This window comes from Rhinopithecus bieti, unplaced genomic scaffold, assembly GCF_001698545.2.
Source record: "Rhinopithecus bieti isolate Rb0 unplaced genomic scaffold, ASM169854v2 scaffold_1106, whole genome shotgun sequence".
NCBI classification, from domain to species: Eukaryota; Metazoa; Chordata; class Mammalia; order Primates; family Cercopithecidae; genus Rhinopithecus; species Rhinopithecus bieti.
Genome location: NW_016803367.1, coordinates 1,165,927 through 1,175,311, shown reverse-complemented (window position 1 = coordinate 1,175,311; position 9,385 = coordinate 1,165,927).

Sequence of the window (9,385 nt, the reverse complement as noted above, 5' to 3'; positions counted from 1 at the left end):
GGAGGGAGGGCTTGCATTGGGGAGTTATACAAGATATAAATGATGAATTGATGGGTGCTGACGAGTTGATGGGTGCAGCACACCAACATGGCATAAGTATACATATGTAACAAACCTGCACGTTATGCACATGTACCCTAGAACTTAAAGTATAATAAAAAAATAAAAATAAAAAAAAAATAAAAAAAATAAATAAATGAAACCCAGTGATGGTCAACCACAAGTTTAGTAGGCTTCTCTTGCTACTATAGCCATTCTTAAAGAAAGTACTCTAAGTTCAGACCTCCCTATTCCCCAGGAAGAACTGAAGTCAGGTCGCCAGAATCTTCAAACTTTAGAAGCAGCTGCACCAGTAGAACAAGATGTTGGCCACCTCCTGTTCCTAAGAGTACTTTTTGCTGGACCCTCTCACTCAAGGCCTAACCAATGAACTGGGATGCCCTGATAGTGCCAGCATAGAGAGGAAATTGACTCTGGATGAAGGTAGGCCAAGTGTATAAATGACAGGTAAGAAGGAGAATAACTTGAAGAGTACACAGTGACTGTGTACTCTTGAAAGATCTTAATTAAATGATAACTAGTTAAATATAATAGATACTATACCAGAAGTAGGTAATAAGCCCAAACCTGAGATTTTTTTTTAATCCAGTGATTCTACCACTGAGGAATAGGAGAGAAGGAGAGAGATGTCAGGACTCACACAGGCCCCTTCTAGAAAATATTCTCAGTTCATTGTCCATCTCTCCCAGTCAAACCATTGATAACTCAAAAGGCCACAGTGTTTATTAAACATTTCTTGTGCCAACTCATGAAGCATCATCATGCTCACTGATATGACTTTCCAGTCTCTCCCCTGTAGACTGGTTCCATATCAGCACCTGAGTCGACAGCAGCATTAGGAATGGTATTCAGCGGCAGATCCTCAGTATCCTCTGCCGGAGCTATGCCTGGTTTTCTAGCAAGGAGTAGGTTATCTGAGCTGCCTTTGCCACAGGATGTCAAGGGGAAACCAGAGGTCACTTAATTCTGGCTCTGTAACCCAGACTCACAACGTTCACCTAAACTACGAGTAAAAATCTGGGGAAAACAGGTTTGTGCTACCAAAACTCATATGAGTTGTATTCACACCAGTGAGAGAGAACTTAGCCAGGCAGACCAGGATTGTCAGACTCTGGGTCACTGAAGAAATTTATAATAAGCTGGGAATGGAAAAAACATAAGTGATCTTCTACTCAATGTTTTGACCTAGAGAACTCCCAGCTCTCTCTGCATCCATTTACACTTTAGGTTTCCTGGTAGTTTTATTTTAAAATCTGCCACTAGAAAAGAAAATTCTTGAAAATAATTTATTTAATCTAAATCTTTCATTTACCCACGGGAAACCGGGGCTCCCACACATGAAGAGGCTTGCTCAAGGTCACTCTAATACTGAAGATGGGCAGGATTCTGTCATCATAAAAAGAACTCCAAACATCCCAGTGGCTTCACACAGCGAAGATTTCTTTCTTTCTCATACTACACGCCCCACACATCTCTTCAAAATCCAACAGGGACCCAGACTGACAGAGGCTCCATCTTAACATGTGCTTGCGGGGTTACCACAACAAGGAAAAGGAAAGCTGACATCAGGCACTTGAGGGCTGATACCACTATCCATAAGCGACACACGTGTCTTCCACTCACATTTCAGTAGCCAAAAGAAGTAGCACAGCCACCCCTGACTTCCCGTGGCTAGAGAAGTGCAATCCTGGTACCCAGCCAAGAGGAAGAGAGTAGCAGTATTTGTGGACAGCATTGATGACAACCAGAGTCACATGGTTAGTGAAGGGCAAAAGCCAATAATAGAACTCTAGTCTCCCAATTCCTTGTTGACGTGTTTCTCTACTTCCCTGTCTTGGAAAGCCTGGGTCAAATTCCACCTTCCTCACAAAGCTATCTCTGACTACCCTAACCCACTTTATTCTTATCTATCTGAATACCTTGGTAATAGTCCACAAATAAAACATTATTGTGCACTGAACACACACACACAAATCCACGTGTAGTTTTTAGAACTCTCCATTGATTATGGATCCTACGGTCTCAAATATCAGTGCTAGAAAGAAAAAGACCCTCCTCTCCTGGACTCATGAGAACACAAAACATGGAAAATTTAAATGAAAAGGCACAGTCCCAAGAGTAAAAGGAGGCAGTACAGACAGCCATGGAAAGCATTTTGACTCTATGAAGCAATGTTTACTAGGCTGAATGTTAATTCGTCTCTTGTTTTGTTTTGTTGTACAATCAGCATTTACTCCCTTCCCTCCTCTGCTCTCCTGTGTGTCACAGGGGCAGGACGCCTAGAACTATACTTGTCAGGTTCTCTTGCCTGCAGAGGCTTGCATGTGATTTACGTTCTGTCAGTGGGATGCATTCACATAAGGTTTGAAAGGAGGAAAGGAAACAGAAGACATTTTTTTCTTACTCCAGCAGTGGCAACAGATCTATGAACTTCGCACAAATGAGTTTTTTTGACAGCCTCTGTGTTCCCCTGCCATTCACTCAACACAGGATGTGAAAAAACTGTGAAGTCAGCAGCAATTTCCTGCAGGTTCCTGACCCTTAGGTGACAGCACTCTGACTCTGGACCACCGGAACACAGCAAAATCGAAAATTGATTGCTGATCCCCTGACTTTCACTCTTCCAGGCTTTGCAGTGGCTTGTAAGCACCCAAATCCCTGAATCAAATTATATAAAATTTCTGTTTTCCTGACTGAACCATGACTGATACAACCTATTCCCTTTAATCATTTACTTCTAATTATAATGATAATACATGAAGTATAAGAAATCAAATTAAAGTAACTATGACACCCACTCAGATATTACCCAGCTATTGATATATTTCATCCCACTTTCTTTTCTTTTCTTTTTTTTTTTTTGAGACGGAGTCTCGCTCTGTCTCTCAAGCTGGAGTGCAGTGGCACGATCTCTGCTCACTGCAAGCTCCGTCGCCTCCCAAGTTCACGCCATTCTCCTGCCTCAGCCTCCTGAGAAGCTGGGACTACAGGCACCGACCACCACGCCCGGCTAATTTTTTTGTATTTTTAGTAGAGACAGGGTTTCACCGTGTTAGCCAGGATGGTCTCGATCTCCTGACCTCGTGATCCGCCTGCCCTGGCCTCCCAAAGTGCTGGGATTACAGGCGTGACCCACCGCGCCCGGTCCACTTTCTTTTCTATACAACACTATTCCAGCCCTAATTCACTTCAACATACACACAGGATAATTTGACACCCTAGAGCTCCTCTCCTACAATGACTTTGTTCTACACCTTACGTCAGTCACTCACTCCCATGGCCATATCCACAATGACCTTGTCATTACCAATAACGGCAACCCCTCCATAAACTCACTTTCATGCATCCTACTCCCTGACCACCATCTACATTTCCAGCTTACAGCCCTGATACCCAGGCTGGATCAGTATTAAGACCCTTACAAGACCTTCAATTCACTGGTCCTACAAAGTTATTCACCCATTGATATCTCCTCTTCCCTCTTTATCCAGCGTATTCTATGGCAAAAATAAAATCAATTCACTTGCTTTTATACTGCCTAATCTACCTCTCTCTTACTTCAAAACTGCAACACTAATTAAATCCAAAGTTCTACCTACAATAACGCCTACCCCTGTAGAGCTGAATGAAACTGGAGAAAAACATACCATCAACAATAACTAGACTCACTTTAAGTCCATAAGTATGATTTCAAACTACTTTCAGACTACGTCCAGAGCCTGGTTCTCTCCCCACTCTGTAATTACTCCTACATTCCTTATTTTTTCGCTTACCCTTATCTCATAATACTTACCACACTAACTTATTATTTAACTTATTCATTTCTTACATTTGTTCCTCATTGCCTGTTTTTTCCTACTAGAATACATGCATAATAAGATCAGGATTTTTTTTTCAGTTTCGCTCAACGATGTACCTTCCTCAAGTGCCTAAAAGAGCACCTTGACAGTGTTTAATAAATATTTATTAAACAGCTTCACATACATTTTGGCATGTGTGCTTTTTGAGAGGGGAGGTAGTGCCTTATAGCACGAGCAGGTTAGAAAATAAGAATCCACAATCCTTTTCTACCATCGTTTCTCTTCTTCTTCAAGACACTCCTTTTTCTACCTTTAAAAGAAGAATGTTGCAGACACTGTTGGTGCCCACCAATCAACCATCCAGCATACACCTATGGTTTCGTACTGCAAGCACCCTCAAGACTCTCTGCCCAAAGGCTTTCCCTGGCCACAGAGGTAAATTTTGCTACACACAGAGTAGGCAAGAAGTGCCAAGGAGTTAAGACCTGGAGCAGTCCTCAATTGGTGTCTCAAGGTGGTTGCTAGACAAATATCTCAGTTTCCTCTCCCTTCAGGTAGGTAACTCTGAGGCATGTTCTACCACTGTCTTCCCACTTGCCCACGGTGGTATCCTAAGCATTGATGCACTCTGTGTTGGCTTCCTCCCCTTTCCTATCTCATTTTCCACTTTTCATTCCCTGGGATCACCATCCAAACAACTCTCATTCAAATCTTTGTCACGGTGTCTGCTTTTTGGGAGAATCCAAACCAAAACAAGGCATTTAGATGAATGCTTGGCAAAACCACATGTTACACAGGCCCCTAAGTTTCCACAGAGGTACTCAGGAGCTCACATAAAGTAGTAGAGGCCAAAGAGTAGGAATTCAGAAGCATCTCAAAACCTATCCAATGCAGTTTTATTTCCATCTGTTTTATACATATTGAGCTTCCTTAGAATATTTCTAGAAAATAAAACATAATAAAGTTTCCCCTGCAAAGTATAAAACTTTGGAAACTATGAGACTAGATGATTTCCGGTGATCTTGGAGGCCCTTTTTATAGTTCTAATATTTGCTTCTTCTATCAACATTTTCGTGAGTATTCAGACTCAAGGAAATTTTCCACATTTAGCTTTTGCTATAAGGTTGTTACAAGGTTTCTCATGGAGGTGTTCCAATTGGAAGGTTTGCCAGTAAATTAGAAATGTATCCATCTGGGCTCTTTTCCGCATCTTCACACCTGGTTGGGTGCCACAGCCTGGAGAGGGTCGCCTATCTTCTAAAAAGAAGAGTGCCACTGACACCCATAGGACCCGTTTCTCTCCCCGTGCCTCTTGCCCAACCCTGAGGGGCAATGATAGCTTGGCTGAAGGATGAATGGCTTGAAAGGAAAATCCTGCTCCCCTGCTTTTTCCCAGGTAGAAACAGGTCAAGTATTTGACATTTTGCTTGGGAGTTGAGCCGCTAGTGACATCCCAACGGGAAGCTGGCATTTCCAACAGGGTCTTACTGTGCAAGGGAGGGTTATTTGTTCATAAAAAACTAGATCATGTTTAACTTGCCTGCAGGGTATACCAATATGGACAAAAATATGTTAATAATTGCATTCCCTACTCCTCAACACTAACAGCCTTGCTGCTGCTATCTGCTTGAATCCATCAGCACCAATCACATTAAGCCCTTTATCCCTGATGTTATCACTTACTCTAGGAAGCCCCAGGTTCCAAGATCACTCTTCATTGCCCACACTGTAATCTTTATAAGGCTCTACACACTCCCTGTTCCTTCTCCTTTTCTACCCGTCCGCAACTCCTGAAACCAGTCCATCCGCTGAGCTGTCTGGACTTCAGTCATCAGTGTAGTCCCCACTCCCTCTCCCTCTTCCTCTCCCTCTCTGACTCTAAGGCTTTCCTTACAATCTTGTTCTAACTGAAACCTGTCTCCTGTGAGAATCCTACTTCCCTGAAGCCCTGCCAATGGAGCCTGATTGTGTTTCTGCAGCCATCACACCAATGGACCTGGAGCGAGGTGGGTGCCCTCCTTGCTCTTCTTTACCACTTTTATTCTCCCTCCCTCTTCCCTAGAAATCCCTAGCTTTGAATCTCAAGTCATCATATTATATCACGTGCAATCCCTTATTCTTACTGTCATCCAGCCCCTCCCTACAACCAACCCCACCTTGTTTTTCACCTTTTAGTTCACTGTCATTCTAATACTACTCCTGTTTTACTTTTTGGCAATTTCAACACACATATAAATGATCCCTCCAATATCCTGTCCAATATATTCCTCAGTTTCTTATAGTCTTCTCTGTAATCTTGTCCTCTATCCTAACTCCATGGTCATCTGCTAGACCTCATCATTACTGATTATTGAAATACTCAGCTTCCAACTACCATATCATCCCACCTGACAGACAGCATCATCTCGATCTACTGTATCTTCTCACTTATTAATATGCACGAACATATTCCTATCTAAAGTTAATCCCTCCCATTTCACACTAAACTCCACTCTCTTAGACTGTCCAAGGACTTCTCAGAAATTTCCCCCCCATTGATGTTTCTCCATCTCTACTGAATCTTTCTGATCAGAACAAAGCATGCCATTATGTTTTCTACCTTAGAAATGCAAAAGCTGTATATTGACTCACTTTCCCCATCAGTTATCATCCAATTTCTATCCACCCTTTTGCAGTAAAACTCTTCAAAAGGGTTCTCTGTAATTTATGTTTCTAATTCTTCTCTTTTTACTCTCGCTTACACCCACTCAAATCAGCTCCTATTTGTCTATATCACTCCACCATAACCGGTCTCAAGTGGGTCACCAAAACCTCCATGCTGCTGAGTCCGATGGTCAAATCTTAGACCTCATCTTACTTGACTCATCAGCATTTGACACAGTTTATCATTCCTTCTTCCTTGATACTTTCTTCACATGATCTCCAGGCTACCATCATCTCTTGATTCTCCTCCCACCTCACTGCTCCCTCCTTCTCAATATCTTTTCCTGGCTTCTCATTTTCTCCCTGAACTATTAATTTGGGGGTGGAGGGGGAGCCAATGCTCAGTCTTTGGTGAAAGTCTCTATTCCATCTTTATTCATTCTTTTGGCAAGCATCCAAGTTATATCATTTTTGAATACCATCTTTATGCCAATGGCGATCAAGTGAATCTCTCCATCTTAAGATTAACTGATTAGTAACCCTAATTACATTTGTGAAATCCTTTGCCATATGATGTAAAATATTCACAGGCAAGATATCTCATCATATTGATTGTCCCAGGATTAGGGTAGGTGATATGGTTTGGCTGTATCCCCACCCAAATCTCGTCTTGAATTGTAGCTCCCATAATCCCTATGTGTCATGGGAGGGACCCGGGGAGAGGTAACTGAATCATGGGGTTGGGTTTTTTCAGTGCTATTCTTGTGATAGTGAATAAGTCTCACAAGATCTGGTGGTTTTACAAAGGGCAGTTCCCCTGCACACACTCTCTTGCCTGACACCATGTAGGATGTGCCTTTGCTCCTCCTTTGCCTTCCACCATGATTGTGAGGCCTCCCTAGCCATGTGGAACTGTGAGTCCATTAAACCTCTTTTTATTTACAAGTTACCCAGTCCTGCATATTTCTTCATAGCAGTATGAAAATGGACTAATACAGTAGGAAATCCTCGGAAACAGGGCATTTTTAGAACTCTGCCTCCTATACCTATTCAACATCTCAAATTCGGCAGGTCTACAACTGAATTCCTGCTATTCTGTCACAAAACCTCCCTCATCCTCAGCTCTTCCCATCTCAGTTGCTCAGGTCAAATGCCCTGGCATCATTTTTTACTCCTCTCTCTCACACATGCCACATCAAATTTATCAGCAAATCCTGTTGGCTCTATGCTCAAAACATATCTAGAATATGACCACATCCTACCATTTCCATGGCTAATGCCTCTCAAACCACCCTCCTCTCTTGCCTTGTTTATGCAGTAGCACCATATTGGCATCTCTGCTTCTTCCTTTCTTTCCACCATCTCTGTACAACACATCAGCTGGATAGATCCTTTTGAAACCCAGATCAAACCATCTTCCTCCAGTTTAGTTAGATAAAAAGCCAGAATGCTTACAATCCTTACAAGTCTCTCCATGATCTGTACCTCTTTCCTTTACCACTTTGACCTCATTGCTTATTACTCTCCCTCTCAGTAATTCTGGTAATTACTTTCCAAGCAATTTGGTCTTCTTGCTGTACCTCAAACATGCCAGCCATGCTCCACCCCAGTCCTCACACTGGCTATTCCCCTGCCTACAGTGCTTTCCTTTCAAATGTAGATCTAGCAAGCTCAATAAGCCCAAGTCTCTTCTATCATGTCACCTGCTTACCGTTTTCTCCTTTTCTTTCTCCCAAAGCTAATGCCACCTCTTGATGCCAACAAAGTACTTGGTGGCAACTTCATAAAAGCTGACATCTCATACCAACTTGACATCAGGCTCTGGCAAGGGGTAGAATGAAATGGTAGAAACCTAGAATGCTCTTTGCCTATAGAAAAGCCAGGTATCTCCAAGTTCTAGGGAATCTGTCACATTAAAAATAGTTTTTATTTATAAAGTGCTACGTATATCACCTAATTTAAATCCCATGTATTCATTTAAGAAATATTTTCCAAGTGTTTGGTCTATGCCATGCACTATTTTAGGCATGGCTACCAGGTCCAAGAGATATTACTCCTTCTTAATGAATGACTTAACCCAGACTCAGAAAAATTACATGATTTTTTTCCCAAGCTCATACCAAGTCATTTGATGGCAAAGCAAAGACTCATAGACAAGGGCTCCTAACTCATGGTCATCTGTCCTACTACACAACCTTTCTGCAAACTATACATATTTTTCACCAAAACTATTCAAGATAAATTGCTTTATTTGAAAATAAAAGTTTACCAAGTCTCTAGACTCTGAGATACCGTTCTCTATACTCTATAGTATTATTTTAAAAGATCAGGAAAATAAAAATAGCTAGATGGCTCAACTCTAGTTAGTTGACATTATGCTTAGGAAGATGAAAAAATATGGTTTCTTAATAAAAATAAGAGGAAGGAAACGAGAACCAGAGCAGAGGAACTGAGAAATCCAAGTGCCTTTGGCACCCTCAGAAAACAAGTCTCACTTGCTTCCCCTCCCAATACAAAGATGATGCTGGCAGTGACTTAGGCAACCTTCCCCTCTTCCTATCAAAGCATCCAATCTGCTTTATTTCACAAATGCTTATGATATACCAGTCACTGTTCTAAGTGCTTTACAAATATTACCTCAAGAAGTCACCAAATTGCTCAGGCATCATTTTAAACACATCGTCCTCCTCAGAAACCTGCAGTGCTTCCAATTGCCTCTCAAACTGAAAACTCCTTATCAGGAGTCTCAAATAGGAGAATGCATGAGAAACTTATGGGATAAGTATGAAATTCAATGTAAGGGGAGGTTTCACCTTCTCTACTGGTTGATTCGACATTTCCCTTCACTCCAGAACACTTCTGTGTTCTAGACAAGTAAACAC